Here is a 19,859-nt window from a genome sequence, read left to right on the forward strand (position 1 = left end):
CCAGTAATGCCACCCGAGCCCGCTGCCAAAAGGTTGGTAGCATCAAAGTTCGGACGCCGTCCGTATAAGCAGCGCCAGCGATACAAGAAATCGCCGCAAGTCTGCGCGCGCCACCGCTGGCTTCTGGCTTCTTAAGCGCTGGAGTCGCGAGCGCTAGGACAGTTCTGCATTCGCCGCTCAGTGGTATACTCGCCACCGATTTGTGTACTTGCTAGTCAGTTGTGTGTTCATCGCAGCAGAGTTGTTGTTTGTCGTCAGCCGACGCTGACCTAGCCGCTCCGACTCGAACTAGACAGATTTCTGTAGACACCGAGTTCACTACTGTGTTTCTGTATCTTCATGAATAAAGATAAGTACCGACTTATTTAATCAGAGTGTTTGGGGTTTCATCTTTCTGTTTACTGTTCCAGCGGACCGGTCGGCCCGCTATTAAAAGTGTGGCGGTGACTTCGTAAACCATTTCTACAGCCAAGTGTTTGTCGCTACGAACACCACCACAAAACTGGCGACGAGGACTTCCGAACTCGTGTGCAGGGCTGGTTCAATTTGTTTCTGGTTATACTAATTATAGCGATAAACTTTTGGGGGCTGGTTTAATTTGTGTTCACTATGTCTGCCGAATTACAACAGTTGATCTTGTTACAGAGTCAGCAAATACAAAGTCTGGTGGAAGCAATCGCCAAACAAGCGGCTAATCCTCCAACACAAAAGGAACAAGCACAGGCAGCACCACAGTTCCGGGCTTTTGATGAATCCAGAGAAGAATGGCGCGAATATTTCGCGCAGTTGCAGGCGCACATGTCAGTCTACAAAATCACAGGTACTGAGCGGCAGCTTTATTTAATTTCCACTGCAGGCGTGGAAATCTATCGACTACTTTGTAAGTTGTTCCCGGAATCCCAGCCAGAAGCTTTAGACTATGACGTTGTTGTTAACAAGCTTGCTGAGTATTTCGAGTCGCGAGTTCATGTGGCAGCAGCCAGATTCAAGTTCTTCAGATTAAAAAAACTGCCACATCAATCTAATAAACAGTGGTTAACAGATTTACGGGGCCTCACCCGTCAGTGCCGATTTAATTGTGTGTGTGGAGCTTCCTACAGTGATGTCATGCTACGAGACGCTATTACTCAAAACATTGCAGATTCTCGTATTCGTGCTGCTATCTTAAAGTTGCCTGACCCGTCATTAGAGACTGTGATGAACATCATTGAAGCCCAAGATACTTTTGACTATGCCGAGTGTGAGTTAGATCAGCAATGCATTTCTCAAATTGCCTGTGCTAAGCAAGTTATGTCACGCCCGCGGCCCCACCGGCAGAGTCAGACTGTAAACACTAGCCGGCCGCGTCATGTTAAACACATTCGTCAGCCGCGTGTGCAAAATGATAGAGTTAAGTCTTGCCCTAAGTGTGTTCTTGCTCATCCTCGTGAACGTTGCCCGTTAAGAAACGCGGTTTGTCACTTTTGTCAACGGAAAGGACACATCCAGACTGTTTGCGTAAACGCAAGAACAATTCTAGTGCTGCCCAGCCCATGGATATTCATGTTCTTCAAAGCCAGCCCGCCCAGAAGGTCGCGTTTAAAGACTCTTCCACGGTTCGTGTGGGTAATAAACTTGATCGCAATAAGCCACCCACCCAGCCCTCTGCTATGCGACCCAAGCGTAATTCAAACGCTGTAAAAAGTAATGTACAGACTGCGAGTGAAGCGGGAGTTGTTGTTCCACCCGCCCAACCCACGAGTTGTCGTAAGCAGCGAACACGTGCTAAACGCGCTGATTTTGTGTTCCGCCTCCACTGCACCGATCCAGAGACAGTGTAATAAACTATTTGTGAAGCTACGCATCCAGGATAAGACCTTCAATTTTCAATTAGACACTGGTGCGTCTGTGACTCTCATAAATAGTGCTACGTATGCGGCTATCGGCCGCCCTAAACTTTCAGCGGCAAAACATTCTTTGGCTACTTATAGCGGAGAACGAATTCCAGTGTTAGGTGTATGTAGCGTGCCAGCCACAAAAACAGTTTCATTCACAGTGCTCCGCGCTACAGACAGTGTAAACATTTTCGGATTGGACTGTTTTGACTTGTTTGGCCTGTCTATCCAAGACAATGTGTTGCAACTTAATTCTGTTGTTCCTCAAGACAGCATAACCGATTTGTGTAAACGATACAGTGACATATTTAAAGACGAACTAGGTTGTGCTGCGAACTTTGCCGCTCATATTACGTTAAAAGATAACGCTCAGCCTCGATTTTGTCGTGCTCGTCCAGTGCCTCACGCCCTCCGGGCACCTGTAGAAGATGAACTTCGTCGTTGGCAAAACAACGGTGTTATTCAACCCGTTTCAGCGAGCCAGTGGGCTTCTCCCTTAGTTATTATAAAGAAACCGTCTGGCAAGTTACGTTTGTGTGCTGATTTTAAGTCGACAGTTAATCCTCAGACTGTCATTGATTCTTTTCCTTTGCCTAGGCCGGACGAGCTGATGGATAAGTTAGGGGAAGCTCGTTTCTTTTCCAAAATTGATCTCCGTGAAGCATATTTGCAATTGCCCCTCGACGAGCAATCACAACAGTATTTTGTCATAAACACGTCGTTGGGGTTGTTCCGTTTTCTGCGTTTGCCTTTTGGTTGTGCGTCAGCTCCAGCTGTTTTTTCAGCGTTTTTTGTCTCAACTTCTGGCTAATGTGCCATCGTGTTGCAACTATTTAGACGATATTGTTGTGTCCGGTCGGACGCCTGCTGAACATTTGCGTAATTTGGAGTGTTTGTTTAAAGTGTTGTCTCAGGCAGGCCTACGTTGCAACATCGATAAATGTTCATTTTTCCTTACGGAGCTGGAGTATCTGGGACATGTTACTAATGCTCAAGGCATTCATCCCTCCCAGTCACATTTAGCAGCTATTCGTGGTTTGCCCGCCCCTCGCAATCTGCATGAATTGCAAGCAGTTCTTGGCAAATTGACATATTATATTAGGTTTATACCTAATGCATCACAGATTGCTGCACCGTTGCATCGTCTCCGCCGTAAGAATGTTCCGTTTGTGTGGTCAGCTGATTGCCAATCAGCCTTTCAGCAGCTTAAAGAGGCTTTGTTGAATGATCGTTGTCTGATCCATTACGACCCTAACACGCCTCTGGTGTTAGCTTGTGATGCCTCTTCTTTCGGCCTCGGTGCTGTGTTGTCTCACCGTGTCGGTAACACCGAACGTCCTATTGCGTTCGCATCTAAATTGCTAAACAAAGCTCAGTGTAATTATAGCCAATTGGACAAGGAAGCGTTGGCTATTGTGTTCGGTGTCACAAAATTCCATCACTACCTCTATGGTAGACCCTTCCATTTAGTAACAGATCACAAGCCCTTGACGTCACTGTTTCATCCTTCTAAACCAGTTCCTCAGCGGACAGCTCAGAGACTACAACGTTGGGCTCTTTTGTTATCACAATACCACTATGAGATACTGTATCGCCCTACAGGTCAGCATGCAAACGCTGACGCGCTTTCTAGATTGCCGATTGCTGCGGATGATGTCTTCGATTCCTCCGAAGACTCTTGCCATCAGATTGACGCCGATGAGCATCAATCCCTCCGGGATTTTCTGATTGATTATCGTCAGGTGGCACGTGAGACAGCTACGGATCCTCATCTGAGTTTACTATTACGTTTTGTTCAACGTGGTTGGCCGTCCAAGGCAAAGGACATATCGGATCCTGTGGTTCGTCGCTATTATCCGCAACGTCATCTGTTGTCTGTTTCGCACGGAGTTTTGCTGTTACGCACCGAGAATGACCAGCTTCGTGTAGTGGTTCCCCAAGTGCTCCAATCCAAGGTCCTCGACTTGTTGCATCAAGGTCATTGGGGAGTGGTCCGCACCAAGCAGCTTGCCCGCCGTCATTGTACATGGATTGACATTGATAAGCAGATTACGCAGATGTCTACAGATTGTTCGACGTGTGCCGAACACCAAGCTGCTCCGCCTCAACGCTATTTTGAGTGGGCACGCCCTGCCGGTCCCTGGCAGCGAGTACATATTGATTTCGCTGGTCCATATTGGAATTCTCGTTGGCTCATCGTGATAGATGCATTTAGTAATTTTCCGTTTGTTGTGCCCATGCAGTCTTCAACGTCTGCACAAACTATACAGGCGTTGACTTCAATTTGTTGTATTGAGGGTCTTCCAGAAGTTTTAGTGTCTGACAGTGGTCCACAATTTACCTCTGCTGAATTTGAAAGTTTTTGTTCTGCCAATGGCATTCGCCATGTTCTAACTCCGCCGTTCCACCCTCAATCGAATGGTGCAGCGGAACGTTTTGTACGTACATTCAAGGATCATATGGACCGCCTTCGTGCTACGCACTCTCGTCAGCAGGCCCTCATCACGTTCCTGTCGTCGTACCGGACCACGCCACGCGACGGCCCTTCGCCTGCGGAGCTTCTCCACGGCCGTCGTCATCGGACCCTACTACGGTTGTTGCACCCCCTGGATCGACCCGCCGCTTCTGAGCATCGCACACGTTTTCAGCGCAACGACGCCGTTTTTTTCAGGGTTTATCACGGTCGCCGTCGTTGGGAACGTGGTACCCTGATCAGTGTCCAGGGTCGCGGTTTTTATACTGTTCAAGGTGCTACTGGGGTGCACAGGAGGCATCAGAACCAGTTGCGCCGCGCTGGCCGCCCGGATTCTGCTGCTCGTTCTTTGTCCACAGATTTGGTCCGCGGCGGGTTCCAGCCGCGCCTTCCGACTTCGCTGCCGCCCCCAGGGCAGCAGCAGCCGCCGTCGCCGCTACCACGCCGACAGCCCGTCCCGTTGATGCCTCCCGCGCAGCTTCATCCGGGAGCGCCCCAGGTGGGCGCTCCGGCGCCTGCGGTCCCTCTTCAGTCGCCACCGCCTTCGGAGCTGATGGACGTCGACCCCTCAGCCGGGCCGCCGTCCCAAGCGGTGGCTGTGCAGCCGGTCCTGCAGCCGCTTTCCTTGGGCACCCCCAAGGAGTCTGACACCGCAGCGCCTTGTCCGGCGCCAACTCAGCAGCCGTCGACGCAGCGTCAGGAGACGCTGCCTCTCTCCGTGGGCCCCGACGCCCCGTCGCGTCCAGTACCAGAAGCTGCGCCCGTGGTCACAGGCGTGCACCCTGACCTCGGTTTTCAGTCGGTGTTTCCCGAGGCCCCTCGCAGCCAATGCTGGGGTGCGGACCGGGGACTGCCACCGACAAGTCTCCGCCCCGGTCTCTTCTGCTACGCCTGCGGCCAGACCCCTCCCCCGCCGTCGACGCTCGCAACGTCATTATTCAACGACGGTGCGGCGATTTGGGGGGGGAGGAGTGTTATGTCCTGGCCAGTAATGCCACCCGAGCCCGCTGCCAAAAGGTTGGCAGCATCAAAGTTCGGATGCCACCGCTGGCTTCTGGCTTCTTAAGCGCTGGAGTCGCGAGCGCTAGGACAATTCTGCATTCGCCGCTCAGTGGTATACTCGCCACCGATTTGTGTACTTGCTAGTCAGTTGTGTGTTCATCGCAGCAGAGTTGTTGTTTGTCGTCAGCCGACGCTGACCTAGCCGCTCCGACTCGAACTAGACAGATTTCTGTAGACACCGAGTTCACTACTGTTTCTGTATCTTCATGAATAAAGATAAGTACCGACTTATTTAATCAGAGTGTTTGGGGTTTCATCTTTCTGTTTACTGTTCCAGCGGACCGGTCGGCCCGCTATTAAAAGTGTGGCGGTGACTTCGTAAGCCATTTCTACAGCCAAGTGTTTGTCGCTACGAACACCACCACAAAACTTTGTATGGATACAGATAACTTCATTTATTGGATGAATAGCTGCGATCCATATAAAGTAATGAGGTAACTCGATAATGAATTCGACACGTCATCATAAACGGCCGATAATACTTATGGTATTGTTCCGCAGAACAAGGAGGTTAACGGTGTTATGAAAGAGATGGCGAATTGATTGCTGATTGTGGGGTTTGTAGGTTTGCAATCAAAAATGTACGCGTATCGCACATTGAAAGGTGCGACCCAGAGGCGGGCTTAGAGTGAGTCATATGGCATGGAGAGCCCTCTCTATCGAAGACTATTTGCAGTGCCTGTACACAGCCCTAGATCTATTTCCGAACCTGGGGAAAAACTTGATAATGGCGCCCACCCCTCCCCGTTTGAGATAGGACGCCAAATATTTTAAAAAAATCGCTTTTTCAAAAATATGTCCATTTCGTAGCACACATTTTTCTGAAGAGATTGATATGTATGTCGAGGAAATGTAAGACATATTATTTGGTCTCAAGTATGCCAAAGCGCAGACAGCATTCTTCTATCGCACTTCATTGTGTTTTGCTCTGTGGAACTCAAACGTGTATATATTGTAATGTCCTGTGGTGCCTCTTCTGTTCCCAGTCGGCCTGTTTGACATCCTAGCCCCTTATTAATACTAGGTGGGATTATTTGTGACCTGAAGAATATGAACTCTTCATAAAATTTACACTCTTTATTGCCTATTAGCTAAGAACTTGCACTTTTGTGTGACATAAAATGAAATATAGGAAACACAAAACCAGCAAAGACAAGAGACAAGCAAGACAATTCACATTTTTTTCAATCCTTAGGCCTCAGCATTCTTTTCTCTCTAATCTTATTACATCTTTACATGTCGGGCTTTCCTTTCAGTCGAAAGAATCTGTTACCTCACCAGAGTTCGTCAAACTTTTTGTTACATGAGAAATCAAATGCCGTTGTCTAATATAGAATAAGCTGTTAATACGAATAGTACGCAAGACTGGCGTGGTTTCTCGATTTGATTACGTTGGTTTTGTCACTGTCTGGTAGAAAAAACGAAACAGGTCTTTATAGTATTGCAGCAGTTATAACACACTCCAAATAAACTAGACTGTTTTGGCTCATATGATCATTTTCATCTACCTCAGTTACATAAATAACACGACAGACTATAATTCACGAAGTACCATTATCAAATGCCTATTAGGCCTACTACAAGCAAAAAGTTTTATTTTGGAAAGTAGTTTCATATTTCATTCATATGCTCCTATTTCAAAAGCATATGATCGAAAAGTAGTAGCAGTACGAATTTTTTATACAAGTTTGGAATCGTCATATTCTTCCTTATAATTTGTGTAATGTCCCCGTTTCTTCTTCTTCTTTGTAACAAACCATCTTGTCATCACTAATTCTGTATCTATGCCTGGTATTGTCACAACTTATTCTCCAATTAACTTCGGTAACCCCCCGAATATCACCGGTTCAGTCGTCCCGCGTTTAATCTCCGGTTAGGCGTTATTACGTTTTCGCACAACGCGTTTTCCGTGCTATTCCGAGAATAGAACTTAAGCGGCTGCTAACTGGGGACTGTACAACTGTCCCTTAGTAGTGTAGCGTTCTGGTAAAGATTTTCTGACAAAATTTCGTTTTCTTGGATACACCGAAAAGACAAAATGTAATCTTTCTTACCTGCTCTCCCTTTTAGTTATTTATTTCCACTCTGGTAGTCTGAATGTACGGATTTCGCTGATAATTATAATAACGCTTGTCACTGACACACCTAATCAACCACATAAACAAACAGCGATTGGTATTAATCCGTTCGGGTTCATTCGGCTCAGGTCATATAACTTGACCTCTTTTGTCTGTGGGAAAGTCTTTTATTTCTTGATGCGACGGGGATTCCCCTGGCAGTGTTATCATATCACACTACGCACGTATTCAAAAATCAGCTCATGATTCGTTCAGAGATCACCTTAGAACGAGTTCAAAAATGTTCAAAAACCAACAGGGATGCGTTTCAAAATCTTGCGAATAGTCGATAGACCATCGTGCGCTGGATGCTAGACGGTTTGCGAAGCAAGGTTTATTTCTTGAAGAATATGAATTTATCGCCCCCTGGAATTGCCGCTTGTGTCAGATAGCCCAGTTTAAACACCTCCCCCCCCACCCCTGTAGATCCTGGCCTGCCTGTACAGCGGTGTTCGCGGTGCTGCACACAGCCGCCACATGTGGTACGGCAAACTAATATTCGATCGAGGGGACACGAAGTGTACACTGTGCTGCAGTCTAAAATCGGCCTGTCGCCTCATGACGATAAAAGAGTCATTTGTGATGGCTGGATGGGAACTCGTCCATACTCACACTATTCACGTGTAGCGAGAGAACTGGTGGGGGACTCTGATTGAGTGAGAGGGAGGAATGAGGTAGTGTGTGTGTCTGCATAGTAGAAGTATCACCCATTTATCATAGTGTAGGTAACTGTGTGTGTGTGTGTGTGTGTGTGTGTGTGTGTGTGTGTGTGTGTAAATATGTAAAAGAAAACAGTTTAAAAATGTAAGCAAGCACAGACAAATATATGTATCTACATACTTATTTATTCATACAAGGTGTATGTAAGCACCGTGTGTGTCATCTAAATGGAATAGTTTTTAAGCTTCACCTGCCGCTTGCTGTCCGTGAGTGATTAGTTTTTAAGTTTGTATAGTTCACAGTCCATCAAAATTATTGTTCAGCCTGTTGGGTCTGTGGAATTTAATTGCAGCAAAAAAGTATCCCCACATCAGTTTTTAGTGTAGATTTATAAGAAAAATTGTAAAATATTCTCATTCAGTGCTACTAGAAAATCGTAAAAGTATTTTCAACCAGTGCTACTGTAAGTAGGCTGTTTAGGTTTTATATTGGTAACGCCACGTAGCGTTCTGTATGAAAATCACGGGTTGTGCTGTGTGCAGTCTGTGGCTGGTTTGCATTGTTGTTGGCTACTGTAGTGTTGGGCAGCTGGATGTTAACAGCGCGTAGCGTTGCGCAGTTGGAGGTGAGCCGCCAGCAGTGGTGGATGTGGGGAGAGAAATGGCGAAGTTTTGAAATTTGTAAGACTGGATGTCATGAACTGCTATATACACTCCTGGAAATTGAAATAAGAACACCGTGAATTCATTGTCCCAGGAAGGGGAAACTTTATTGACACATTCCTGGGGTCAGATACATCACATGATCACGCTGACAGAACCACAGGCACATATACACAGGCAATAGAGCATGCACAATGTCGGCACTAGTACAGTGTATATCCACCTTTCGCAGCAATGCAGGCTGCTATTCTCCCATGGAGACGATCGTAGAGATGCTGGATGTAGTCCTGTGGAACGGCTTGCCATGCCATTTCCACCTGGCGCCTCAGTTGGACCAGCGTTCGTGCTGGACGTGCAGACCGCGTGAGACGACGCTTCATCCAGTCCCAAACATGCTCAATGGGGGACAGATCCGGAGATCTTGCTGGCCAGGGTAGTTGACTTACACCTTCTAGAGCACGTTGGGTGGCACGGGATACATGCGGACGTGCATTGTCCTGTTGGAACAGCAAGTTCCCTTGCCGGTCTGGGAATGGTAGAACGATGGGTTCGATGACGGTTTGGATGTACCGTGCACTATTCAGTGTCCCCTCGACGATCACCAGTGGTGTACGGCCAGTGTAGGAGATCGCTCCCCACACCATGATGCCGGGTGTTGGCCCTGTGTGCCTCGGTCGTATGCAGTCCTGATTGTGGCGCTCACCTGCACGGCGCCAAACACGCATACGACCATCATTGGCACCAAGGCAGAAGCGACTCTCATCGCTGAAGACGACACTTCTCCATTCGTCCCTCCATTCACGCCTGTCGCGACACCACTGGAGGCGGCCTGCACGATGTTGGGGCGTGAGCGGAAGACGGCCTAACGGTGTGCGGGACCGTAGCCCAACTTCATAGAGACGGTTGCTAATGGTCCTCGCCGATACCCCCGGAGCAACAGTGTCCCTAATTTGCTGGGAAGTGGCGGTGCGGTCCCCTACGGCACTGCGTAGGATCCTACGGTCTTGGCGTGCATCCGTGCGTAGCTGCGGTCCGGTCCCAGGTCGACGGGCACGTGCACCTTCCGCCGACCACTGGCGACAACATCGATGTACTGTGGAGACCTCACGCACCACGTGTTGAGCAATTCGGCGGTACGTCCACCCGGCCTCCCGCATGCCCACTATACGCCCTCGCTCAAAGTCCGTCAACTGCACATACGGTTCATGTCCACGCTGTCGTGGCATGCTACCAGTGTTAAAGACTGCGATGGAGCTCCGTATGCCACGGCAAACTGGCTGACACTGACGGCGGCGATGCACAAATGCTGCGCAGCTAGCGCCATTCGACGGCCAACACCGCGGTTCCTGGTGTGTCCGCTGTGCCGTGCGTGTGATCATTGCTTGTACAGCCCTCTCGCAGTGTCCGGAGCAAGTATGGTGGGTCTGACACACCGGTGTCAATGTGTTCTTTTTTCCATTTCCAGGAGTGTATATTATGACTTTTGATGACTATTAAGGTAAATACATTGTTTGTTCTCTATTAAAATCTTTCATTTGCTAACTATGTCTATCAGTAGTTAGTGCCTTCCGTAGTTTGAATCTTTTATTTAGCTGGAAGTAGTGGCGCTCGCTGTATAGCAGTAGTTCGAGTAACCAAGATTTTTGTGAGGTAAGTGATTTGTGAAACGTATAGGTTATGTTAGTCAGGGCCATTCTTTTGTAGGGATTTTTGAAAGTAAGGCTGCGTTGCGCTAAAAATATTGTGTGTCAGTTTAAGCACAGTGATGTACAATTTTTCTAAGGGGACGTTTCATACTACTGTTGAGAGGTTCTTTTTTTTGCAGTTATTAACAATAGCGTGTAATTTAAAAGTATCTCTGCACTGAAATGTCAGAGGCAAATTGTATCTCAAGAATTGATCTGAACCACAAGATATGAATTATAATCTCAATAACTAAACTGTAATATCAAGAACTATATTGCACCTCAACAACCGACTGCATCTTAAAAATCAAAATGTTTCTGCGTGAACTGAATAAATGAATAAATTCGTTACCATATGTCTTTGCTGTTATTTACAAAAAAAACCTATCCCCTATTGCACTATGTATGTAAATGATGTGCAGGACACAAATGCCATTAGTTTTGAATATGAGGGAGAAGTTTAAGATGGAAGATAACAAAACATATAGAATGGTTGCATGCGATTTTGCGTTTCGTGCTGCACATATTGGGTTATGGGAGCAAGTACCCGCACCCAAAGACATAAACAATGTCTAAAACTATATCTCCTGTACTTGAAGAAAACCACGGACGTGGTACCTGGAGAAAGTTGCATACTATCCAAGTGGGAACAGGATGGAGAGAAATCTTACATAGACTGTGAGGTAAAAAAAAAATTATCATCCTGTTTCTAAGTAATTTTATATTTTCATAAGCGGATACTACAACAATATTTTCACACATCATTTTCTTGACTCGATGGAGAGCAAGGCCCCCGTAGAATTGTAGGTCTTGAATAGCAGCATACTTGAAGATTCGACACATCCATGCGATTGTCTTGATCCCCTTGGTATAGATAATGGTCGAATAATCGAAGCGACGTCACCATGTCTTTATAGGGGATACCAGTGAATTCCATGGTAACCACTTTGCACACCTCCATGTTTTAGCGTGCTTCACATCCTTGAAAGAACTCAGCAATGCAATGCTTGCTGAGAATATATTTGTAATACCAGTATCTTCTGTATATGCAGTATCTTTAAATATGAACTGTCTACACTTATCATCATAGAAACCATGAAGTAAAGCAATAGGTTATCAAAACTTGGCTGTTGTGATTATGGAACAAAGAATAATTCTGCGATATGCAAAAGTTTCTCTACCCTTTTGCTTGGCCCCTGAAAATTAACCCCAAGTGGACGTACTCAAGTGTATTGTACTCGCAATGATGTCTTAGTCGAGAAATATGCATGTTCTGGCTGTTAGATCTACGATAGCATTGATTTTGAACATAGTATGAGGGTCAAATGCACTAACAGACATTCCAGCTTGATGGTCCGAATATACAGTGAACCGCTAAAGAAACTGGTATAGTCACGCATATTGAAATACAGAGACATGTAAATAGGCAGAATACGGCGCTACGGTCGGCAACGCCTATACAAGACAACTGGTGACTGGCGCAGTTGTTAGATCGTTTACTGCTTTTACAATGGTAGATTATCAAGTGAGTTTCAACATTGTGTTACACTCGGCGCACGAGCGGTGAGACAGAATCTCCGAAGTAGCGATGAAGTGGGGATTTTCCCGTACGAACATTTCACAAGTGTACTGTAATATTAGGAATCCGGAAAAACATCAAATCTCCGACACCGCTGCGGCCGGAAAAAGATCGTGCAAGAACAGAACCAACAACGACTGAAGATAATCTTTCAACGTGGCGTAAGTGTAAGCCTTCCGCAAATTGCTGCAGATTTCAATTCTGGGCGATCAACAAGTGTCAGCTTGCGAACCATTCAACGAAACATCACCGATACGGGCTTTCTGAGCCGAAGGTCCACCCATGTACCCTTGATGAATGCACGACACAAAGCTTTACCCTTCGCTTGGGCCCGCCAACACCGATATTGAACCACTGATGACTGGAAAGATGTTTCCTAGTCGGACGAGTCTCGTTTCAGATTGCATCGAGCGGATGGACGTGTACTGGTGGTATTCTAGACAAACTGCTAGTAGAATTACAATCCCGGGATATAACTACTATGGACCTGGGACTAGCTTCAGAAACGCTTGGCAAGAGGTGATAAGGGGGTAAATCTGCTCGACGAAGAGTGTATGGGACATAACATTGCATACGCTGCAAGTAAAGATCTCTCCAGTCGTCACATTGCAGATAGGATTTTAGCTCATAAGGCTATGGCGATACGGAGAAGAGAAAAAGAAGGACAAGTGCGGGAAGCAGAGCTAAAAACGCACTGAAGCAGAAAGGTGCGGGAAGAAGCAGAAGAAGAAGAGGATCGGTTAAAGCACTTCGAGTTCTACCAATACATTATGTAGCACATCGTTAGCATCAATTCAACTGTTTTGTGCAGCAGGAAAACCAAGGCGTTTGACTAGAGCTTTGTTTCCCCGACGTCTTATGACTCTCTCCACGAGAAACACATCCGATTGTGAACATTTCTGCAACTCCTCGTTGTAGAAGCAGCCTGAAATTTCTTCGCCTTTACTACCCTTCAGAATATAAGTTCCAGGATTCGTTGTTTGAACCTCTGAAACTTTAAATATCTCTGTTGACCAGTTCGGTATGTATGATTTCTCAAATGCCGTCTTGTGTTTTGAGATACGTGCCGAATCACCTACATTAAATTTCCATCTGCATGGATTCAGCATTTTAAAGCGATAGTACACCGTATCCATGAGTCCATTATCACGAATGTCGATTGGTCTCATTCTTAACGTGCTATATTTGGTGCGAATATACCGAGCAGTTGTTTCTGGGAGAATATCTGTCCATTTGTATGAGCCACGAAGGTTAAAACGCATCCACATTCGACCTATTATTGTTCTGTTCAGACAAGATCGACAACAGTTGCTCGTGGCATCAACTGCTGCAGGTAATACAAAATGGTTCAAATGGCTCTGAGCACTATGGGACTTAACATCTGTGGTCATCAGTCCCCTAGAACTTAGAACTACTTAAACCTAACTAACCTAAGGACATCACACACATCCATGCCCGAGACAGGATTCGAACCTGCGACCGTAGCGGTCACGCGGTTCCAGACTGGAGCGCCTAGAACCGCACGGCCACACCGGCCGGCCAGGTAATACAGCTCATTCGAATGAGGCTGTTTTAATAATATCTGAACTTAGAGAGAGAGATATCATCGAATAAGTATAGAGACAATATTTCGAGAACTGCACAAACCAGCATGCAAAACACACCCTCATAGGCATATTATGATTAAAGGTTTGGATGACTTATGGCAAGCTGATCTTGTAGATATGAGGGAATATTCACATGAGAATAATGGATTCAAATATATTTTAATGGTTATTGATACATGCTCCAAATTTGACTGTGCATTACCTGTTAAAACAAAAACGGGTAGAAATGTCGCGGATGTGGCTGAGCGTTTGCTACAGACAGGGACGAATCGATGCCCATACAACCTCCAAACCGATCATGGTGGGGAGTTCTACAATAGGTATTTCAAGACCGTCATGCAGCGGTACAGAATACATCGCTACTCAACATTCAGTCACCTGAAGGCAAGTATCGTGGAGCCTTTGAAGCTTTTAAAAGTCCTGAATTCCGGTACATTTCTGTCACTGACATTTCACTCATGGGAGGTTTTCGAGTACGCAGTGTTACCGAGTTCGAGCAGACAGACATGGGCTATTAAATCCTCTTCGCAGCTAGAGAGACCTAGATTTATCGTACTTGCGTCTCAGACAGACAGCAGAGGGAATAGAGCAAATGATTCCAACTGCAAGTTAACTAATGCCAAAGTCCACCTGAACTCCGAATTCTACCCATATGACAATTTACACCTACAATGTAATGAAAATGTATACAGTCTAGCATATGACATGTATGCAAGGTTTCGTGCTTCTTACTATGAAAGTGCTGAAGAAAAAGGAGGAGGGTGTCTACTCAGTCCATCGAAGTTCATGGAGCTATCACCGATCGTCATAATAGACTGCTCAAAACAGAGCGAGATAATTAAGCCTGAGCATATAGATGTGCGTGTGAACATCATTGTGGACGCTCAGGGTTTCTATGATGGTGAGCTTAGACAGTTCATATTTAAAGATATCGTGTTCACAGCACACACAGAATATGCAGGAATAATAGAGACATTCTTAGCAAACATAGAATCACCAAAGTCTTTCAAGTACGTGAAGTGTGCTAAGACACATTTCTACCATGGAATTCACTGGGATGATCCAGGTATGCTCTATAAAGATATGGTGATGGCGCTTAAATTATTCGACCATATGGAGACCATCATCTACGTGAAGGGATCTATATATATATATATATATATATATATATATATATATATATATGTGTTTAATAATGAATAAAAAATAGGAGTAAGGGTAAGCCACTACAAACAGCATATATATATATATATATATATATATATATATATATATATATATATATATATATATATATATATATATGCTTACCCGTACTCTTATTTTTTTATTCATTATTAAACCTACTCCTGCATTACCCCTATTTGGTTTTGTATTTATAACCCTGTATTTACCTGACCAAAAGTCTTGTTCCTCCTGCCACCGAACTTCACTAATTCCCACTATATCTAACTTTAACTTATCCATTTCCCTTTTTAAATTTTCTAACCTACCTGCCCAATAAAGGGATCTGACATTCCACGCTTCGATCCGTAGAACGCCAGTATTCTTTCTCCTGATAACGACGCCCTCTTGAGTAGTCCCCGCCCGGAGATCCGAATGGGGGACTATTTTACCTCCGGAATATTTTACCCAAGAGGACGCTATCGTCATTTAATCATACAGTAAAGCTGCATGCCCTCGGGAAAAATTACGGCTGTAGTTTCCCCTTGCTTTCAGCCGTTCGCAGTACCAGCACAGCAAGGCCATTTTGGTTAGTGTTACAAGGCCAGATAAGTCAATCATCCAGACTGTTGCCGCTGCAACTACTGAAAAGGCTGCTGCCCCTCTTCAGGAACCACACGTTTGTCTGGCCTCTCAACAGATACCCCTCCGTTGTGGTTGCACCTACGGTACGACTATCTGTGTCGTTGAGGCACGTAAGCCTCCCCACCAACGGCAACGTCCATAGTTCATGGAGAGGTGTACTATGTACACATTTATATACATATATAGAGAGAATGTGTAGAAAAAGGATAGAAAGAAAAAGTAAAAAATTAATTACATTCTCACCACGTGTGAGAAAGAGAGAATTTTTTTTAAAAAAAAAGCATAGGAAAATATTATAAAGCATAATCACGAAAAATATTTACATATTTATTTATTTATATATATATATATATACTTACACACTATTCTGACTTGGATGGCTAGCAGCAGGTGAAAACCTTAAAAGCTATTCCATTTACAATACGCACATGGTGCGTAGATACATATATTTAAAGGCTACACGTATGTTCCATATGAATAAATAAATAAATAAATAAATAAATATTTTTCGTGTTTATGCTTTATAATATTTTCCTATGCTTTTTTTTTTAAAAAAAAATTCTCTCTTTCTCACACGTGGTGAGAATGTAATTAATTTTTTACTTTTTCTTTTTATCCTTTTTTCCACACATTCTCTCTATATATGTATATAAATGTGTACATAGTACACCCCTCCATGAACTGTGGACCTTGCCGATGGTGGGGAGGCTTACGTGCCTCAACGACACAGATAGTCGTACCGTAGGTGCAACCACAACGGAGGGGTATCTGTTGAGAGGCCAGACAAACGTGTGGTTCCTGAAGAGGGGCAGCAGGCTTTTCAGTAGTTGCAGCGGCAACAGTCTGGATGATTGACTTATCTGGCCTTGTAACACTAACCAAAATGGCCTTGCTGTGCTGGTACTGCGAACGGCTGAAAGCAAGGGGAAACTACAGCCGTAATTTTTCCCGAGGGCATGCAGCTTTACTGTATGATTAAATGACGATAGCGTCCTCTTGGGTAAAATATTCCGGAGGTAAAATAGTCCCCCATTCGGATCTCCGGGCGGGGACTACTCAAGAGGACGTCGTTATCAGGAGAAAGAATACTGGCGTTCTACGGATCGAAGCGTGGAATGTCAGATCCCTTTATTGGGCAGGTAGGTTAGAAAATTTAAAAAGGGAAATGGATAAGTTAAAGTTAGATATAGTGGGAATTAGTGAAGTTCGGTGGCAGGAGGAACAAGACTTTTGGTCAGGTAAATACAGGGTTATAAATACAAAACCAAATAGGGGTAATGCAGGAGTAGGTTTAATAATGAATAAAAAAATAAGAGTACGGGTAAGCTACTACCAACAGCATAGTGAACGCATTATTGTGCCAAGATAGACACGAAGCCCCGTCTACGACAGTAGTACAGGTTTATATGCCAACTATCTCTGCAGATGACGAAGAAATTGATGAAATGGATGAGGAGTTAAAAGAAATTATTCAGGTAGTGAAGGGAGACGAAAATTTGATAGTCATGGGTGACTGGAATTCGAGAGTAGGAAAAGGGAGAGAAGGAAACATAGTAGGTGAATAGGGATTGGGGCTAAGAAATGAAAGAAGAAGCCGCCTGGTAGAATTTTGCACAGAGCATAACTTAATCATAGCTAACACTTGATTCAAGAATCATGAAAGAAGGCTGTATACATGGAAGAACCCTGGAGATATTAAAAGGTATCAGATAGGTTATATAATGGTAAGACAGAGATTTAGGAACCAGGTTTTAAATTGTAAGACATTTCCAAGGGCAGATGTGGACTCTGACCACAATCTATTGGTTATGGACTGTAGATTAAAACTGAAGAAACTGCAAAAAGGTGGGAATTTAAGGAGATGGGACCTGGATAAACTGAAAGAACCAGAGGTTGTAGAGAGTTTCAGGGAGAGCATAAGGGAACAATTGACAGGAATGGGGGAAAGAATTACAATAGAAGAAGAATGGGTAGCTTTGAGGGATGAAATATTGAAGGCAGCAGAGGATCAAATAGGTAAAAAGACGAGGGCTAGTAGAAACCCTTGGGTAACAGAAGAAATATTGAATTTGATTGCTGAAAGGAGAAAATATAAAAATGCAGTAAATGAAGCAGGCAAAAAGAAATACAAACGTCTCAAAAATGAGATCGACAGGAAATGCAAAATGGATAAGCAGGGATGGCTAGAGGACAAATGTAAGGATGTAGAGGCTTATCTCACGAGGGGTAAGATAGATACTGCCTACAGGAAAATTAAAGAGACTTTTGGAGAAAAGAGAACCACTTGCATGAATATCAAGAGCTCAGATGGAAGCCCAGTTCTAAGCAAAGAAGGGAAAGCAGGAAGCTGGAAGGAGTATATAGAGGGTCTATACAGGGGCGATGTTCTTGAGGACAATATCATAGAAATGGAAGAGGATGTAGGTGAAGATGAAATGGGAGATATGATACTGCGTGAAGAGTTTGACAGAGCACTGAAAGACCTGAGTCGAAACAAGTCCCCGGAGTAGACAACATTCCATTAGAACTACTGACAGCCTTGGGAGAGCTAGCCCTGACAAAACTCTACCATCTGGTGAGCAAAATGTATGAGACAGGCGAAATACCCTCAGACGTCAAGAAGAATATAATAATTCCAATCCCAAAGAAAGCAGGTGTTGACAGATGTGAAAATTACCGAACTATCAGTTTAATAAGTCACAGCTGCAAAATACTAACGCGAATTCTTTAAAGACGAATGGAAAAAATGATAGAAACCGACCTCGGGGAAGATCAGTTTGGATTCCGTAGAAATGTTGGAACAGGTGAGTCAATACTGACCCTACGACTTATCTTAGAAGAAAGATTAAGGAAGGGCAAACCTACGTTTCCAGCATTTGTAGACTTAGAGAAAGCTTTTTACAATGTTGGCTGGAATACTCTCTTTCAAATTCTGAAGGTGGCATCGGTAAAATACAGGGAGCGAAAGGCTATTTACAATTTGTACAGAAAGCAGATGACAGTTATAAGAGTCGAGGGGTATGAAAGTTAAGCAGTGGTTGGGAAGAGAGTGAGACAGGGTTGTAGCCTATCCCCGATGTTATTCAATCTGTATATTGAGCAAGCAATAAAGGAAATAAAGGAAAGTTCGGAGTAGGAATTAAAATCCATGGAGAAGAAATAAAAACTTTGAGGTTCGCCGATGACATTGTAATTCTGTCAGAGACAGCAAAGGACTTGGAAGAGCAGCTGAACGGAATGGACAGTGTCTTGAAAGGAGGGTATAAGATGAACATCAACAAAAGTAAAACGAGGATAATGGAATGTAGTCGAATTAAATCGGGTGATGCTGAGGGAATTACATTAGGAAATAAGATACTTGAAGTAGTAAAGGAGTTTTCCTATTTGGGGAGCAAAATAACTGATGATGGTTGAAGTAGAGAGGATATAATATGTAGAATGGCAATGGCAAGGAAAGCGTTTCTGAAGAAGAAAAATTTGTTAACATGGAGTATAGATTTAAATGTCAGGAAGTCGTTTCTGAAAGTATTTGTATGGAGTGTATCCATGTATGGAAGTGAAACGTGGACGATAAATGGTTTGGACAAGAAGAGAATAGAGGCTTTCGAAATATGGTGCTACAGAAGAATGCTGAAGATTAGATGGGTAGATCACATAACTAATTAGGGGGTATTGAATAGAATTGGGGAGAAGAGGAGCTTGTGGCACAACTTGACTAGAAGAAGGGATCGGTTGGTAGGACATGTTCTGAGACATCGAGGGATCATCAATTTAATATTGGAGGGCAGCGTGGAGGGTAAAAATCGTAGAGGGAGACCAAGAGATGAATACACTAAGCAGATTCAGAAGGATGTAAGCTGCAGTACGTACTGGGAGATGAAGAAGCTTGCACAGGATAGAGTAGCAGGGAGAGCTGCATCAAACCAGTCTCAGGACTGAAGACCACAACAACAACAACAACATAGTACACAAAAATATTTACACAACACATACAGACTACTTACACTATGACAAAAGGGTCATACTACTACTCTGCAGACTGTCTCTCTTTCTCTCTCTCTCTCTCTCTCTCAATCTCACTCAATCAGAGTACCCCACCCCTTCTCCCGCTACAAGTGAGTAGCGTGAGTACGGGAGAGTTCAGTTCCGTTATCGCAAATGACTCTTTCATCGTCATGACGCGACAGACCGATTTTAGACTGCAGCACAGTGTACACCTAGTGTTCTCTCGACCAAATACTGGTCTGCCGTATCACTGCACAGGCACCGCAAATAGTCTTCGATAGAGAGGGCTCTTGATGCCACACGACGCACACCCTTAGCCTGCCTCT

Source organism: Schistocerca piceifrons, chromosome X (genome assembly GCF_021461385.2).
Source record: "Schistocerca piceifrons isolate TAMUIC-IGC-003096 chromosome X, iqSchPice1.1, whole genome shotgun sequence".
NCBI lineage: Eukaryota > Metazoa > Arthropoda > Insecta > Orthoptera > Acrididae > Schistocerca > Schistocerca piceifrons.